The sequence below is a fragment of the Cynocephalus volans genome, chromosome 4 (genome assembly GCF_027409185.1).
Source record: "Cynocephalus volans isolate mCynVol1 chromosome 4, mCynVol1.pri, whole genome shotgun sequence".
NCBI classification, from domain to species: domain Eukaryota; kingdom Metazoa; phylum Chordata; class Mammalia; order Dermoptera; family Cynocephalidae; genus Cynocephalus; species Cynocephalus volans.
This window is the reverse complement of record NC_084463.1, coordinates 1,323,384-1,342,850: the sequence shown is the minus strand read 5'-3', so window position 1 is coordinate 1,342,850 and position 19,467 is coordinate 1,323,384.

The following is a 19,467-nucleotide window of genomic DNA, read 5'->3' as shown; positions in this document are numbered from 1 at the left end:
TGCAGATTACCAATCTTTTATTATTTCATTGAAATTTCCATGAATGTTCAAGGAAATGGGATACAACATTTTTTCTTTCTTTCTTTTATCCCCCACCACCCCCCACCTTCCACATCATTCTTGACAACATTAATATTCAATCTTCTGCATTCTTCCACTTTTACTTTATGCAGATTAACAATCTTTTTATTATTTTATTGAAATTACCATGAATGTTCAAGGAAATGGGATACAACAGTTTTTCTTTCTTTCTTTTATCCCCCTCCGCCCCCAACTTCCAAATCATTGTTGACAACATTAATATTCTATCTTCTGCATTCTTACAACTTTTCTTTATGCAGATTAACAATCTTTTTATTATTTTATTGAAATTTCCATGAATGTTCAAGGAAATGGGATACAACAGTTTTTCTTTCTTCTTTTATCGCCCATGCCGCCCAGATTCCAAATCATGGTTGACAACATTAATATTCTATCTTCTGCATTCTTACTCTTTTTCTGTATACAGATGAACTATCTTTTTATTATTTTATTGAAATTTCCATGAATGTTCAAGGAAATGGGATACAACACGTTTATGTCTTTTCTTTATCCCCGACCCAGGCCGAGCTTCCAAATCATGGTTGACAACATTAATATTCTATCTTCTGCATTCTTACACCTTTCCTTTATGCAGATTAACAATCTTTTTATTATTTTATTGAAATTGCCATGAATGTTGAAGGAAATGGGATACAACAGTTTTTCATACTTTCTTTTATCCCTCACACCCCAGCTTCCAAATCATGGTTGACAACATTAATATTCTATCTTCTGCATTCTTACACTTTTTCTTTATGCAAATAACAATCTTTTTATTATTTTATTGAAATTTCCTTGAATGTTCAAGGAAATGGGATACAACACTTTTTCTTTCTTTCTTTTATCCCCCACCTCCCCAGCTTCCAAATCATGGTTGACAACATTAATATTCTAACTTTTGGATTCGTACTCTTTTTCTTTATGCAGATTAACAATCTTTTTATTATTTTATTGAAATTCCCGTGAATGTTCAAGGAAATGGGATACAACAGTTTTTCTTTCTTTCTTTTATCCCCCAGCCCCCCAGCTTCCAAATCATGGTTGACAACATTAATATTCTATCTTCTGCATTCTTACTATTTTTCTTTATGCAGATTAACAATCTTTTTATTATTTTATTGAAATTTCCATGAATGTTCAAGGAAATGGGATACAACAGTTTTTCTTTCTTTCTTTTATCCCCCACCACCCCCCTGCTTCCAAATCATGGTTGACAACATTAATATTCTATCTTCTGCATTCTTACTGTTTTTCTTTATGCAGATTAACAATCTTTTCATTACTTTACTGAAATTTCCATGAATGTTCAAGGAAATGGGATACAACAGTTGTTCTTTCATTCTTTTATCCCCCACCACCCCCAGCTTCCAAATCATGGCTGTCAACATTAACATTCTATCTCCTGCATTATTACTCTTTTTCTCTATGCAGATTGACAATCTTTTATTATTTTATTGAAATTTCCATGAATGTACAAGGAAATGGGATACAACAGTTTCTCTTTCTTCTTTTATCGCCCTCGCCACCCAGCTTCCAAATCATGCTTTACAACATTAATATTCTATCTTCTGCTTTCTTACCCTTTTTCTTTATGGAGATTAACAATCTTTTTATTATTTTATTGAAATTTCCATGAATGTACAAGGAAATGGGATACAACAGTTTTCTTTCTTCTTTTATCGCCCTCGCCACCCAGCTTCCAAATCATGCTTTACAACATTAATATTCTATCTTCTGCATTCTCACTCTTTTTCTTTATGCAGATTAACAATCTTTTTATTATTTTATTGAAATTTCCATGAATGTTCAATGTAATGGGATACAACAATTTTTCTTTCTTCTCTTATCACACACGCCCCCCAGGTTCCAAATCATGTTTGACAACATTAATATTCTATCTTCTGCATTCTTACTCTTTTTCTTTATGCAGATTATCAGTATTTATTATTTTATTAATATTTCCATGAATGTTCAATGAAATGTGATACAAGAGCTTTTCTTGCTTTCTTTTATCCCCCACCCCCCCCAGCCTCCAAATCATGGTTGACAACATTAATATTCTATCTTCTGCATTATTACCCTTTTTCTTTATGCAGATTAACAATCTATTTATTATTTTATTTAAATTTCCATGAATGTTGAAGGAAATGGTATACAACACTTTTTCTTTCTTTCTTTCATCCCGAACCCCCCCCAGCTTCAAAATCATGGTTGAAAACATTAATATTCTATCTTCTGCATTCTTACTCTTTTTCTTTATGCAGATTAACAGTTTTTATTATGTTATTGAAATTTCCATGAATGTTCAAGGAAATGGGATACAAGAGTTTCTCTTTCTTCTTTTATCACCCAAGCCCCCAGCTACCAAATCATGGTTGACAACATTAATATTCTATCTTCTGCATTCTTACACTTTTTCTTTATGCAGATAAACAATCTTTTTTTTATTTTATTGAAATTTCCATGAATGTTCAAGGAAATGGGATACAACAGTTTCTCTTTCTTCTTTTATCACCCACGCCCCCAGCTTCCAAATCATGGTTGAAAACATTAATATTCTATCTTCTGCATTCTTACTCTTTTTCTTTATGCAGATTAACAGTATTTATTATTTTATTAATATTTCCATGAATGTTCAAGGAAATGGCATACAAGAGCTTTTCTTTCTTTCTTTTATCCCCCACCCCCCCCAGCCTCCAAATCATGGTTGACAACATTAATATACTATCCTCTGCATTCTTACACTTTTTCTTTATGCAGATAAACAATCTTTTTTTTATTTTATTGAAATTTCCATGAATGTTCAAGTAAATGGGATACAACATTTTTTCTTTCTTTCTCTTATCGCCCACCGCCCCCAGCTTCCACATCATGGTTGACAACATTAATATTCTATATTCTGCATTCTTAATCCTTTTCTTTATGCAGATTAACAATCTTTTTATTATTTTATTGAAATTTCCATGAATGTCTAGGGAAATGAGATAGAACAGTTTTTCGTTCTTCTTTTATCGCCCACGCCCCCCAGATTCCAAATCATGGTTGACAACATTAATATTCAATCTTCTGCATTCTTACTCTTTTTCTTCATGCAGATTAACAATCTTTTTATTACTTTATTGAAATTTCCATGAATGTTCAAGGAAATGGGATACAACAGTTTTTCTTTCTTTCTTTTATCCCCCACCACCCCCCACCTTCCAAATCGTTGTTGACAACATTAATATTCAATCTTCTGCATTCTTACACTTTTACTTTGTGCAGATTAACAATCTTTTTATTATTTTATTGAAATTTCCATGAATGTTCAAGGAAATTGGATACAACAGTTTTTCTTTCGTTCTTTTATCCCCCACTCCCCCCCAGCTTCGAAATCATGGTTGACAACATTAATATTCTATCTTCTGCATTCTTACACTTTTTCTTTATGCAGATTAACAATCTTTTTATTATGTTATTGAAATTTCCATGAATGTTCAAGGAAATGGGATACAACAGTTTTTCTTTCTTTCTTTTATACCCCACCCCCGCCAGCTTCCAAATCATGGTTGTCAACATTAACATTCTATCTCCTGCATTATTACTCTTTTTCTCTATGCAGATTGACAATCTTTTATTATTTGATTGAAATTTCCATGAATGTTCAGGGAAATGGGATACAACAGTTTTTCTTTCTTTCTTTTATCCCCCACCACCCCCGAGCTTCCAAATCATGGTTGACAACATTAATATTCTATCTTCTGCATTCTTACTCTTTTTCTTTATGAAGATTAACAATCTTTTTATTATTTTATTGAACTTTCCATGAATGTTCAAGGAAATGGGCTACAACACTTTTTCTTTCTTTCTATCATCCCCCTACCCCCCCAGCTTCCAAATCATGGTTGACAACATTAATATTCTATCTCCTGCATTCTTACTATTTTTGTTTATGCAGATTAACAATCTTTTTATTATTTTATTGAAATTTCCATGAATGTTCAAGGAAATGTGATACAAGAGTTTTTCTCTCTTTCTTTTATCCCCCACCCCCCCAGCTTCCAAATCATGGTTGACAACATTAATATTTTATCTTCTGCATTCTTACTCTTTTTCTTTATGCAGATTAACAATCTTCTTATTCTTCTATTGAAATTTCCAGGAATGTTTAAGGAAATGGGATACAACTGTTTTTCTTTCTTTCTTTTATCCCCCACACCCGCCAGCTTCCAAATCATGGTTGACAACATTAATATTCTATCTTCTGCATTCTTACTCTTTTTCTTTATGCAGATTAACAATCTTTTTATTATTTTATTGAAATTTGTATGAATGTTCAAGGAAATGTGATACAGTTTTTCTTTCTTTCTTTTATCACCCACCCCCCCAGCTTCCAAATCGAGGATGACAACATTAATAAACTATCTTCTGCATTCTTATACTTTTTCTTTATGCAAATTAACAATCTTTTTATTATTTTATTGAAATTTGTATGAATGTTCAAGGAAATGTGATACAGTTTTTCTTTCTTTCTTTTATCACCCACCCCCCCAGCTTCCAAATCGAGGATGACAACATTAATAAACTATCTTCTGCATTCTTACTCTTTTTCTTTATGGAGATTAACAATCTTTATATTATTTTATTGAAATTTCCATGAATGCTCAAGGAAATGGGATACGACACTTTGTCTTTCTTTCTTTTATCCCCCACCCCTGCCCAGCTTCCAAATCATGGTGGACAACACTAATATTGTATCTTCTGCATTCTTACTCTTTTTCTTCATGCAGATTAACAATCTTTTTATTATTTTATTGAAATTTCCATGAATGTTCAAGGAAATGGGATACAACAGTTTTTCTTCATTTCTTTTATCCCTCACAACCCCCAACTTCCAAATCATGGTTGACAACATTAATATTCAATCTTCTGCATTCTTACACTTTTACTTTATGCAGATTAACAATCTTTTTATTATTTTATTGAAATTTCCATGAATGTTCAAGGAAATGGGATACAACTGTTTTTCTTTCTTTCTTTTATCCCCCACTCCCCCCGAGCTTCTAAATCATGGTTGACAACATTAATATTCTATCTTCTGCATTCTTACACTTTTTCTTTATGCAGATTAACAATCTTTTTATTATTTTATTGAAATTTCCATGAATGTTCAAGGAAATGGGATACAACAGTTTTTCTTTCTTTCTTTTGTCCCCCACCAACCCCCTGCTTCGAAATCATTGTTGAAAACATTAATATTCTATCTTCTGCATTCTTACTATTTTTCTTTATGCAGATTAACAATCTTTTTATTACTTTATTGAAATTTCCATGAATGTTCAAGGAAATGGGATACAACAGTTTTTCTTTCTTTCTATCGTCCCCCAACCCCCCCAGCTTCCAAATCATGGTTGACAACATTAATATTCTATCTTCTGCATTCTTACTCTTTTTCTTTATGCAGATTACCATTCTTTGTATTATTTTCTTGAAATTTCCATGAATGTTCAAGGAAATGGGATACAACATTTTTTCTTTCTTTCTTTTATCCCCCACCACCCCCCACCTTCCACATCATTGTTGACAACATTAATATTCAATCGTCTGCATTCTTACACTTTTACTTTATGCAGATTAACAATCTTTTTATTATTTTATTGAAATTACCATGAATGTTCAAGGAAATGGGATACAACAGTTTTTCTTTCTTTCTTTTATCCCCCACCGCCCCCAACTTCGAAATCATTGTTGACAACATTAATATTCTATCTTCTGCATTCTTACACCTTTTCTTTATGCAGATTAACAATCTTATTATTATTTTATTGAAATTTCCATGAATGTTCAAGGAAATGGGATACAACAGATTTTCTTTCTTCTTTTATCGCCCATGCCGCCCAGATTCCAAATCATGGTTGACAACATTAATATTCTATCTTCTGCATTCTTACCCTTTTTCTTTATGCAGATTAACAATCTTTTTATTATTTTATTGAACTTTCCATGAATGTTCAAGGAAATGGGATACAACAGTTTTTATTTCTTTCTTTTATCCCACAACACCCCCCAGCTTCCAAATCATAGTTGACAACATTAATATTCTATCTTCTGCATTCTTACTGTTTTTCTTAATGCAGATTACCAATCTTTTATTATTTCATTGAAATTTCCATGAATGTTCAAGGAAATGGGATACAACATTTTTTCTTTCTTTCTTTTATCCCCCACCACCCCCCACATTCCACATCATTGTTGACAACATTAATATTCAATCTTCTGCATTCTTACACTTTTACTTTATGCATATTAACAATCTTTTTATTATTTTATTGAAATTACCATGAATGTTCAAGGAAATGGGATACAACAGTTTTTCTTTCTTTCTTTTATCCCCCACCGCCCCCAACTTCCAAATAATTGTTGACAACATTAATATTCTATCTTCTGCATTCTTACACCTTTTCTTTATGCCGATTAACAATCTTTTTATTATTTTATTGAAATTTCCATGAATGTTCAAGGAAATGGGATACAACAGTTTTTCTTTCTTCTTTTATTGCCCATGCCGCCCAGATTCCAAATCATGGTTGACAACATTAATATTCTATCTTCTGCATTCTTACTATTTTTCTTTATGCAGATTAACAATCATTTTATTATTTTATTGAAATTTCCATGAATGTTCAAGGAAATGGGATACAACAGATTTTCTTCATTTCTTTTATCCCTCACAACCCACAGCTAATAAATCATGCTTGACAACATTAATATTCTATCTTCTGCATTCTTACTATTATTCTTTATGCAGATTACCAATCTTTTATTATTTTATTGAAATTTCCATGAATGTTCAAGGAACTGGGATACAACAGTTTTTCTTTCTCTCTTTTATCCCCCACCACCCCTAACTTCCAAATCATGGTTGACAACATTAATATTCAATCTTCTGCATTCTTACAATTTTACTTTATGCAGATTAACAATCTTTTTATTATTTTATTGAAATTTCCATGAATGTTCAAGGAAATGGGATACAACACGTTTATGTCTTTCCTTTATCCCCCACCCAGGCCGAGCTTCCAAATCATGGTTGACAACATTAATAATCTATCTTCTGCATTCTTACACCTTTCCTTTATGCAGATTAACAATCTTTTTATTATTTTATTGAAATTGCCATGAATGTTGAAGGAAATGGGATACAACAGTTTTTCATAATTTCTTTTATCCCTCACACCCCAGCTTCCAAATCATGGTTGACAACATTAATATTCTATCTTCTGCATTCTTACACTTTTTCTTTATGCAAATAACAATCTTTTTATTATTTTATTGAAATTTCCTTGAATGTTCAAGGAAATGGGATACAACACTTTTTCTTTCTTTCTTTTATCCCCCACCTCCCCAGCTTCCAAATCATGGTTGACAACATTAATATTCTAACTTTTGGATTCGTACTCTTTTTCTATATGCAGATTAACAATCTTTTTATTATTTTATTGAAATTCCCATGAATGTTCAAGGAAATGGGATACAACAGTTTTTCTTTCTTTCTTTTATCCCCCAACCCCCCAGATTCCAAATCATGGTTGACAACATTAATATTCTATCTTCTGCATTCTTACTCTTTTTCTTTATGCAGATTAACAATCTTTTTATTATTTTATTGAAATTTCCATGAATGTTCAAGGAAATGGGATACAACAGTTTTTCTTTCTTTCTTTTATCCCCCACCACCCCCCTGCTTCCAAATCATGGTTGACAACATTAATATTCTATCTTCTGCATTCTTACTATTTTTCTTTATGCAGATTAACAATCTTTTTATTACTTTACTGAAATTTCCATGAATGTTCAAGGAAATGGGATACAGCAGTGTTTCTTTCTTTTATCCCCCATCCCCGCAAGCTTCCAAATCATGGTTGACAACATTAATATTCTATCTTCTGCATTCTTACTATTTTTCTTTATGCAGATTAACAATCATTTTATTATTTTATTGAAATTTCCATGAATGTTCAAGGAAATGGGATACAACAGATTTTCTTCATTTCTTTTATCCCTCACAACCCACAGCTAATAAATCATGCTTGACAACATTAATATTCTATCTTCTGCATTCTTACTATTATTCTTTATGCAGATTACCAATCTTTTATTATTTTATTGAAATTTCCATGAATGTTCAAGGAACTGGGATACAACAGTTTTTCTTTCTCTCTTTTATCCCCCACCACCCCTAACTTCCAAATCATGGTTGACAACATTAATATTCAATCTTCTGCATTCTTACACTTTTACTTTATGCAGATTAACAATCTTTTTATTATTTTATTGAAATTTCCATGAATGTTCAAGGAAATGGGATACAACTGTTTTTCTTTCTTTCTTTTATCCCCCACTCCCCCCGAGCTTCTAAATCATGGTTGACAACATTAATATTCTCTCTTCTGCATTCTTACACTTTTTCTTTATGCAGATTAACAATCTTTTTATTATTGTATTGAAATTTCCATGAATGTTCAAGGTAATAGGATACAAGATTTTCTCTTTCTTTCTTTTATCCTCCAGTGCCCCCAGCTTCCAAATCATGGTTGACAACGTAAATATTCTATATTCTGCATTCTTACTCTTTTTCTTTATGCAGATTAACAATCTTTTTATTATTTTATTGAAATTGCCATGAATGTTAAAGGAAATGGGATACAACAGTTTCTCTTTCTTTCCTTTTCCCCCGAACACCCAGCTTCCGAATCATCGTTGACAACATTAATATTCTATCTTCTGCATTCTTACTCTTTTTCTTTATGCAGATTAACAGTCTTTTTATTGTTTTATTGAACTTTCTATGAATGTTCAAGGAAATGGGATACAACAGTTTTTATTTCTTTCTTTTATCCCCCAACAACCCCAGCTTCCAAATCCTGGTTGACAACATTAATATTCTATCTTCTGCATTCTTAATCTTTCTTTATGAAGATTAACAATCTTTTTATTATTTTATTGAAATTTCCATGAATGTTCAAGGAAATGGGCTACAAAACTTTTTCTTTCTTTCTATCATCCCCCAACACCCCCAGCTTCCATATCATGGTTGACAACATTAATATTCTATCTCCTGCATTCTTACTCTTTTTCTTTATGCAGATTAACAATCATTTATTATTTTATTGAAATTTCCATGAATGTTCAAGGAAATGGGATACAACAGTTTCTCTTTCTTTCATTTACCCCCCACCCCTCCATCTTCCAAATCATCGTTGACAACATTAATATTCTATCTTCTGCATTCTTACTCTTTTCCTTTATGCAGATTAACAATCTTTTTATTATTTTATTGAAATTTCCATGAATGTTCAAGGAAATGGGATACAACAGTTTTTCTTTCTCTCTTTTATCCTCCAGCGCCCCCAGCTTACAAATCATGGTTGACAACATTAATATTCTATCTTCTGCATTCTTACTCTTTTTCTCTATGCAGATTAACAATCTTATAATACTTTATTGAAATTGCCATGAATGTTAAAGGAAATGGGATACAACAGTTTTTCTTTCATTCTTTTTCCCCCTACCCCCCCAGATTCCAAAGCATCGTTGACAACATTAATATTCTATCTTCTGCATTCTTAATCTTTCTTTATGCAGATTAATAATCATTTATTATTTTATTGAAATTTCCATGAATGTTCAAGGAAATGGGATACAACAGTTTTTCTTTCTTTCTTTTTTCCCCCGCAACCCAGAGCTACCAAATCATGCTTGAGAACATTAATATTCTGTCTTCTGCATTCTTACTGTTTTTCTTTATGCAGATTAACAATCTTTTATTATTTTATTGAACATTCCATGAATGTTCAAGGAAATGGGATACAACAGTTTTTCTTTCTTTCTTTTATCCTCCAGGGCCCCAGCTTCCAAATCATGGTTGAAAACATTAATATTCTATCTTCTGCATTCTTAATCTTTCTTTATGCAGATTAACAATCTTTTTATTATTTTATTCAAATTTCCATGAATGTTCAAGGAAATGGGCTACAACACTTTTTCTTTCTTTCTATCGTCCCCCAACCCCCCCAGCTTCCAAATCATGGTTGACAACATTAATATTCTATCTCCTGCATTCCTACTATTTTTCTTTATGCAGATTACCAATCTTTTTATTATTTTATTGAAATTTCCATGAATGTTCAAGGAAGTGGGATACAACAGTTTTTCTTTCTTTCTTTTATCCCCCACCGGCCCCAGCTTCCAAATCATGGTTCACAACATTAATATACTATCTTCTGCATTCTTCCTCTTTTTCTTTATGCAGATTAACAATCTTTTTATTATTTTATTGAAATTTCCATGAATGTTCGAAGAAATGTGATACAAGAGTTTTTCTCTCTTTCTTTTATCCCCCACCCCTCCAGCTTCCAACTCATGGGTGACAACATTAATATTCTATATTCTGCATTCTTACACTTTTTCTTTATGCTGATTAACAATCTTTTTATTATTTTATTGAAATTTCCATGAATGTTCAAGGAAATGGGATACAACAATTGTTCTTTCTTTCTTTTATCCCCCACACCCCCCAGCTTCCAAATCATGGCTGACAATATTAATATTCTATCTTCTGCATTCTAACTCTTTTTCTTTATGCAGATTAACAATCTTTTTATTATTTTATTGAAATTGCCATGAATGTTCAAGGAAAGGTGATACAAGAGTTTTTCTCTCTTTCTTTTATCCCCCACCCCCCCAGCTTCCAAATCATGGTTGACAACATTAATATTCTATCTTCTGCATTCTTACTCTTTTTCTTTATGCAGATTAACAATCTTTTTATTCTTTTATTGAAATTTGTATGAATGTTCAAGGAAATGCGATACAGTTTTTCTTTCTTTCTTTTATCACCCACCCCCCCAGCTTCCAAATCGAGGATGACAACATTAATATACAATCTTCTGCATTCTTACACTTTTTCTCTATGCAAATTAACAATCTTTTTATTATTTTATTGAAATTTCCATGAATGTTCAAGGAAATGGGATACAACAGTGTTTCTTTCTTTCTTTTATCCCCCACACCCCCCAGCTTCCAAATCATGGTTGACAACATTAATATTCTATCTTCTGCATTCTTAATCTTTCTTTATGCAGATTAACAATCTTTTTATTATTTTATTGAAATTTCCATGAATGTTTAAGGAAATGGGCTACAACACTTTTTCTTTCTTTCTATCATCCCCCAACCCCCCAGCTTCCAAATAATGCTTGACAACATTAACATTCTATCTCCTGCATTCTTACGATATTTCTTTATGCAGATTACCAATCTTTTTATTATTTTATGGAAATTTCCATGAATTTTCTAGGAGGTGGGATACAACAGTTTTTCTTTCTTTCTTTTATCCCCCACCGCCCCGGGCTTCCAAATCATGGTTGACAACATTAATATTCTATCTTCTGTATTCTCACTCTTTTTCTTTATGCATTTTAACAACCTTTTTATTATTTTATTGAAATTGCCATGAATATTCAATGTAATGGGATACAACAATTTCTCTTTCTTCTCTTAAAACCCACGCCCCCCAGGTTCCAAATCCTGTTTGACAACATTAATAATCGATCTTCTGCATTCTTACTCTTTTTCTTAATGCAGATTAACAATCTTTTTATTATTTTATTGAAATTGCCATGAACGTTAAAGGAAATGGGATACAACAGTTTCTCTTACTTTCTTTTACCCCCCACCCCCCCAGCTTCCAAATCATGGTTGACAACATTAATATTCTATCTTCTGCATTCTTTCTCTTTTTATTTATGCAGATTAACAATCTTTTTATTATTTTATTGAACTTTCCATGAATGTTCAAGGAAATGGGATACAACAGTTTTTATTTCTTTCTTTTATCCCACAACACCCCCCAGCTTCCAAATCATAGTTGACAACATTAATATTCTATCTTCTGCATTCTTACTCTTTTTCTTTATGCAGATTAACAATCTTTTTATTATTTTATTGAAATTTCCATGAATGTTCAAGGAAATGAGATACAACAGTTTTTCTTTCTTTCTTTTATCCACCTCCCCCGCCAGCTTCCAAATCATACTTGACAACATTAATATTCTCTCTTCTGCATTCTTACTCTTTTTCTTTATGCAGATTAACAATCTTTTTATTATTTTATTGAACTTCCCATGAATGTTCAAGGAAATGGGATACAACTGTTTTTATTTCTTTCTTTTATTCCCCAACACCCCCCAGCTTCCAAATCATGGTTGACAACATTAATATTCTATCTTCTGCATTCTTAATCTTTCTTTATGCAGATTAACAATCTTTTTATTATTTTATTGAAATTTCCATGAATGTTCAAGGAAATGGGATACAACTGTTTTTATTTCTTTCTTTTATTCCCCAACACCCCCCAGCTTCCAAATCGTGGTTGACAACATTAACATTCTATCTCCTGCATTCTTACTCTTTTTCTTTATGCAGATTAACAATCTTTTATTATTTTATTGAAATTTCCATGAATGTTAAAGGAAATGGGCTACAACACTTTTTCTTTCTTTCTATCATCCCCCAACACCCCAGCTTCCAAATCATGTTTGACAACATTAATATACTATCTCCTGCATTCTTACCATTTTTCTATATGCAGAATACCAATCTTTTTATTATTTTATTGAAATTTCCATGAATGTTCAAGGAAGTGGGATACAACAGTTTTTCTTTCATTCTTTTATCCCCCACCACCCCCAGCTTCCAAATCGTGGTTGACAACATTAACATTCTATCTCCTGCATTCTTACTCTTTTTCTTTATGCAGATTAACAATCTTTTATTATTTTATTGAAATTTCCAGGAATGTTCAAGGAAATGGGATACAACAGTTTCTCTTTCGTTCTTTTACCCCCCACGCCCCCAGCTTCCAAATCATCGTTGACAACATTAATATTCTATCTTCTGCATTCTTACTCTTTTTCTTTATGCAGATTAACAATCTTTTTATTATTTTATTGAACTTTCCATGAATGTTCAAGGAAATGGACTACAACACTTTTTCTTTCTTTCTATCATCCCCCAACCCCCCAGCTTCCAAATAATGCTTGACAACATTAACATTCTATCTCCTGCATTCTTACGATATTTCTTTATGCAGATTACCAATCTTTTTATTATTTTATGGAAATTTCCATGAATTTTCTAGGAGGTGGGATACAACAGTTTTTCTTTCTTTCTTTTATCCCCCACCGCCCCCAGCTTCCAAATCATGGTTGACAACATTAATATTCTATCTTCTGTATTCTCACTCTTTTTCTTTATGCATTTTAACAACCTTTTTATTATTTTATTGAAATTGCCATGAATATTCAATGTAATGGGATACAACAATTTTTCTTTCTTCTCTTAAAACCCACGCCCCCCAGGTTCCAAATCCTGTTTGACAACATTAATAATCGATCTTCTGCATTCTTACTCTTTTTCTTAATGCAGATTAACAATCTTTTTATTATTTTATTGAAATTGCCATGAACGTTAAAGGAAATGGGATACAACAGTTTCTCTTACTTTCTTTTACCCCCCACCCCCCCAGCTTCCAAATCATGGTTGACAACATTAATATTCTATCTTCTGCATTCTTTCTCTTTTTATTTATGCAGATTAACAATCTTTTTATTATTTTATTGAACTTTCCATGAATGTTCAAGGAAATGGGATACAACAGTTTTTATTTCTTTCTTTTATCCCACAACACCCCCCAGCTTCCAAATCATAGTTGACAACATTAATATTCTATCTTCTGCATTCTTTCTCTTTTTCTTTATGCAGATTAACAATCTTTTTATTATTTTATTGAAATTTCCATGAATGTTCAAGGAAATGAGATACAACAGTTTTTCTTTCTTTCTTTTATCCACCTCCCCCGCCAGCTTCCAAATCATACTTGACAACATTAATATTCTCTCTTCTGCATTCTTACTCTTTTTCTTTATGCAGATTAACAATCTTTTTATTATTTTATTGAACTTCCCATGAATGTTCAAGGAAATGGGATACAACAGTTTTTATTTCTTTCTTTTATCCCCCAACACCCCCCAGCTTCCAAATCATGGTTGACAACATTAATATTCTATCTTCTGCATTCTTAATCTTTCTTTATGCAGATTAACAATCTTTTTATTATTTTATTGAAATTTCCATGAATGTTCAAGGAAATGGGCTACAACACTATTTCTTCCTTTCTATCATCCCCCAACACCCCCAGCTTCCAAATCATGGTTGACAACATTAATATACTATCTCCTGCATTCTTAATATTTTTCTATATGCAGATTACCAATCTTTTTATTATTTTATTGAAATTTCCATGAATGTTCAAGGAAGTGGGATACAACAGTTTTTCTTTCATTCTTTTATCCCCCACCACCCCCAGCTTCCAAATCGTGGTTGACAACATTAACATTCTATCTCCTGCATTCTTACTCTTTTTCTTTATGCAGATTAACAATTTTTTATTTTTTCATTGAAATTTCCATGAATGTTCAAGGAAATGGGCTACAACACTTTTTCTTTCTTTCTATCATCCCCCAACACCCCCAGCTTCCAAATCATGGTTGACAACATTAATATACTATCTCCTGCATTCTTACCATTTTTCTATATGCAGATTACCAATCTTTTTATTATTTTATTGAAATTTCCATGAATGTTCAAGGAAGTGGGATACAACAGTTTTTCTTTCATTCTTTTATCCCCCACCACCCCCAGCTTCCAAATCGTGGTTGACAACATTAACATTCTATCTCCTGCATTCTTACTCTTTTTCTTTATGCAGATTAACAATCTTTTATTATTTTATTGAAATTTAAAGGGAAAGTTCAAGGAAATGGGATACAACAGTTTCTCTTTCGTTCTTTTACCCCCCACGCCCCCAGCTTCCAAATCATCGTTGACAACATTAATATTATATCTTCTGCTTTCTTACTCTTTTTCTTTATGCAGATTAACAATCTTTTTATTATTTTATTGAACTTTCCATGAATGTTCAAGGAAATGGGATACAACAGTTTTTCTTTCTTTCTTTTATCCCCCAAAACCCCCCAGCTTCCAAATCATGGTTGACAACATTAATATTCTATCTTCTGCATTCTTAATCTTTCTTTATGCAGATTAACAATCTTTTAATTATTTTATTGAAATTTCCATGAATGTTCAAGGAAATGGACTACAACACTTTTTCTTTATTTCTATCATCCCCCAACCCCCCCAGCTTCCAAATCATGGTTGACAACATTTACATTCTATCTCCTGCATTCTTACTATTTTTCTTTATGCAGATTACCAATCTTTTTATGATTTTATTGAAATTTCCATGAATGTTCAAGAAACTGGGATACAACAGTTTTTCTTTCTTTCTTTTTTCCCCCACAACCCACAGCTACCAAATCATGCTTGACAGCATTAATATTCTATCTTCTGCATTCTTACTGTTTTTCTTTATGCAGATTAACAATCTTTTATTATTTTATTGAAATTTCCATGAATGTACAAGGAAATGGGATACAACAGTTTTTCCGTCTTTCTTTTATCCCCCACCACCCCCCAACTTCCACATCATTGTTGACAACATTAATATTCAATCTTCTGCATTCTTACACTTTTTCTTTATGCAGATTAACAATCTTTTTATTTTTTTATTGAAATTTCCATGAATGTTCAAGGAAATGGGATACAACAGTTTTTCTTTCTTTCTTTTATACCCCACCCCCGCCAGCTTCAAAATCATGGTTGACAACATTAATATTTTATCTTCTGCATTCTTACTCTTTCTCTTTATGCAGATTAACAAACTTTTTATTATTTTATTGAAATTTCCATGAATATTCAAGGAAATGGGATACAACAGTTTTTCTTTCATTCTTTTATCCCCCACCACCCCCAGCTTCCAAATCATGGCTGTCAACATTAACATTCTATCTTCCTGCATTATTACTCTTTTTCTCTATGCAGATTGACAATCTTTTATTATTTTATTGAAATTTCCATGAATGTACAAGGAAATGGGATACAACAGTTTTTCTTTCTTCTTTTATCGCCCTCGCCACCCAGCTTCCAAATCATGCTTTACAACATTAATATTCTATCGTCTGCTTTCTTACCCTATTTCTTTATGCAGATTAACAATCTTTTTATTATTTTATTGAAATTTCCATTAATGTACAAGGAAATGGGATACAACAGTTTTCTTTCTTCTTTTATCGCCCTCGCCACCCAGCTTCCAAATCATGCTTTACAACATTAATATTCTATCTTCTGCATTCTCACTCTTTTTCTTTATGCAGATTAACAACCTTTTTATTATTTTATTGAAATTTCCATGAATGTTCAATGTAATGGGATACAACAATTTTTCTTTCTTCTCTTATCACACACGCCCCCCAGGTTCCAAATCATTTTTGACAACATTAATATTCTATCTTCTGCATTCTTACTCTTTTTCTTTATGCAATTTTTCAGTATTTATTATTTTATTAATATTTCCATGAATGTTCAATGAAATGTGATACAAGAGCTTTTCTTGCTTTCTTTTATCCCCCACCCCCCCCAGCCTCCAAATCATGGTTGACAACATTAATATTCTATCTTCTGCATTCTTACCCTTTTTCTTTATGCAGATTAACAATCTTTTTATTATTTTATTTAAATTTCCATGAATGTTCAAGGAAATGGGATACAACACTTTTTCTTTCTTTCTTTCATCCCGAACACCCCCCCAGCTTCAAAATCATGGTTGAAAACATTAATATTCTATCTTCTGCATTCTTACTCTTTTTCTTTATGCAGATTAACAATTTTTATTATGTTATTTAAATTTCCATGAATGTTCAAGGAAATGGGATACAACAGTTTCTCTTTCTTCTTTTATCACCCAAGCCCCCAGCTACCAAATCATGGTTGACAACATTAATATTCTATCTTCTGCATTCTTACACTTTTTCTTTATGCAGATAAACAATCTTTTTTTTATTTTATTGAAATTTCCATGAATGTTCAAGGAAATGGGATACAACAGTTTGTCTTTCTTCTTTTATCACCCACGCCCCCAGCTTCCAAATCATGGTTGAAAACATTAATATTCTATCTTCTGCATTCTTACTCTTTTTCTTTATGCAGATTAACAGTATTTATTATTTTATTAATATTTCCATGAATGTTCAATGAAATGTGATACAAGAGCTTTTCTTTCTTTCTTTTATCCCCCACCCCCCCCAGCCTCCAAATCATGGTTGACAACATTAATATTCTATCTTCTGCATTCTTACACTTTTTCTTTATGCAGATAAACAATCTTTTTTTTATTTTATTGAAATTTCCATGAATGTTCAAGTAAATGGGATACAACATTTTTTCTTTCATTCTCTTATCGCCCACCGCCCCCAGCTTCCACATCATGGTCGACAACATTAATATTCTATATTCTGCATTCTTAATCCTTTTCTTTATGCCGATTAACAATCTTTCTATTATTTTATTAAAATTTCCATGAATGTCCAGGGAAATGAGATAGAACAGTTTTTCGTTCTTCTTTTATCGCCCACGCCCCCCAGATTCCAAATCATGGTTGACAACATTAATATTCAATCTTCTGCATTCTTACTCTTTTTCTTCATGCAGATTAACAATCTTTTTATTACTTTATTGAAATTTCCATGAATGTTCAAGGAAATGGGATACAAAAGTTTTTCTTTCTTTCTTTTATCCCCCACCACCCCCCACCTTCCAAATCGTTGTTGACAACATTAATATTCAATCTTCTGCATTCTTACACTTTTACTTTGTGCAGATTAACAATCTTCTTATTATTTTATTGAAATTTCCATGAATGTTCAAGGAAATTGGATACAACAGTTTTTCTTTCGTTCTTTTATCCCCCACTCCCCCCCAGCTTCGAAATCATGGTTGACAACATTAATATTCTATCTTCTGCATTCTTACACCTTTCCTTTATGCAGATTAACAATCTTTTTATTATTTTATTGAAATTGCCATGAATGTTGAAGGAAATGGGATACAACAGTTTTTCATACTTTCTTTTATCCCTCACACCCCAGCTTCCAAATCATGGTTGACAACATTAATATTCTATCTTCTGCATTCTTACACTTTTTCTTTATGCAAATAACAATCTTTTTATTATTTTATTGAAATTTCCTTGAATGTTCAAGGAAATGGGATACAACACTTTTTCTTTCTTTCTTTTATCCCCCACCTTCCCAGCTTCCAAATCATGGTTGACAACATTAATATTCTAACTTTTGGATTCGTACTCTTTTTCTTTATGCAGATTAACAATCTTTTTATTATTTTATTGAAATTCCCAGGAATGTTCAAGGAAATGGGATACAACAGTTTTTCTTTCTTTCTTTTATCCCCCAGCCCCCCAGCTTCCAAATCATGGTTGACAACATTAATATTCTATCTTCTGCATTCTTACTCTTTTTCTTTATGCAGATTAACAATCTTTTTATTATTTTATTGAAATTTCCATGAATGTTCAAGGAAATGGGATACAACAGTTTTTCTTTCTTTCTTTTATCCCCCACCACCCCGCTGCTTCCAAATCATGGTTGACAACATTAATATTCTATCTTCTGCATTCTTACACTTTTTCTTTATGCAGATTAACAATCTTTTTATTACTTTACTGAAATTTCCATGAATGTTCAAGGAAATGGGATACAACAGTGTTTCTTTCTTTTATCCCCCATCCCCGCAAGCTTCCAAATCATGGTTGACAACATTAATATTCTATCTTCTGCATTCTTACTCTTGTTCTTTATGCAGATTAACAATCATTTTATTATTTTATTGAAATTTCCATGAATGTTCAAGGAAATGGGATACAACAGTTTTTCTTCATTTCTTTTATCCCTCACAACCCACAGCTACCAAATCATGCTTGACAACATTAATATTCTATCTTCTGCATTCTTACTATTATTCTTTATGCAGATTACCAATCTTTTATTATTTTATTGAAATTTCCATGAATGTTCAAGGAACTGGGATACAACAGTTTTTCTTTCTCTCTTTTATCCCCCACCACCCCCAACTTCCAAATCATGGTTGACAACATTAATATTCAATCTTCTGCATTCTTACACTTTTACTTTATGCAGATTAACAATCTTTTTATTATTTTATTGAAATTTCCATGAATGTTCAAGGAAATGGGTTACAACTGTTTTTCTTTCTTTCTTTTATCCCCCACTCCCCCCGAACTTCTAAATCATGGTTGACAACATTAATATTCTATCTCCTGCATTCTTACACTTTTTCTTTATGCAGATTAACAATCTTTTAATTATTTTATTGAAATTTCCATGAATGTTCAAGGAAATGGGATACAAC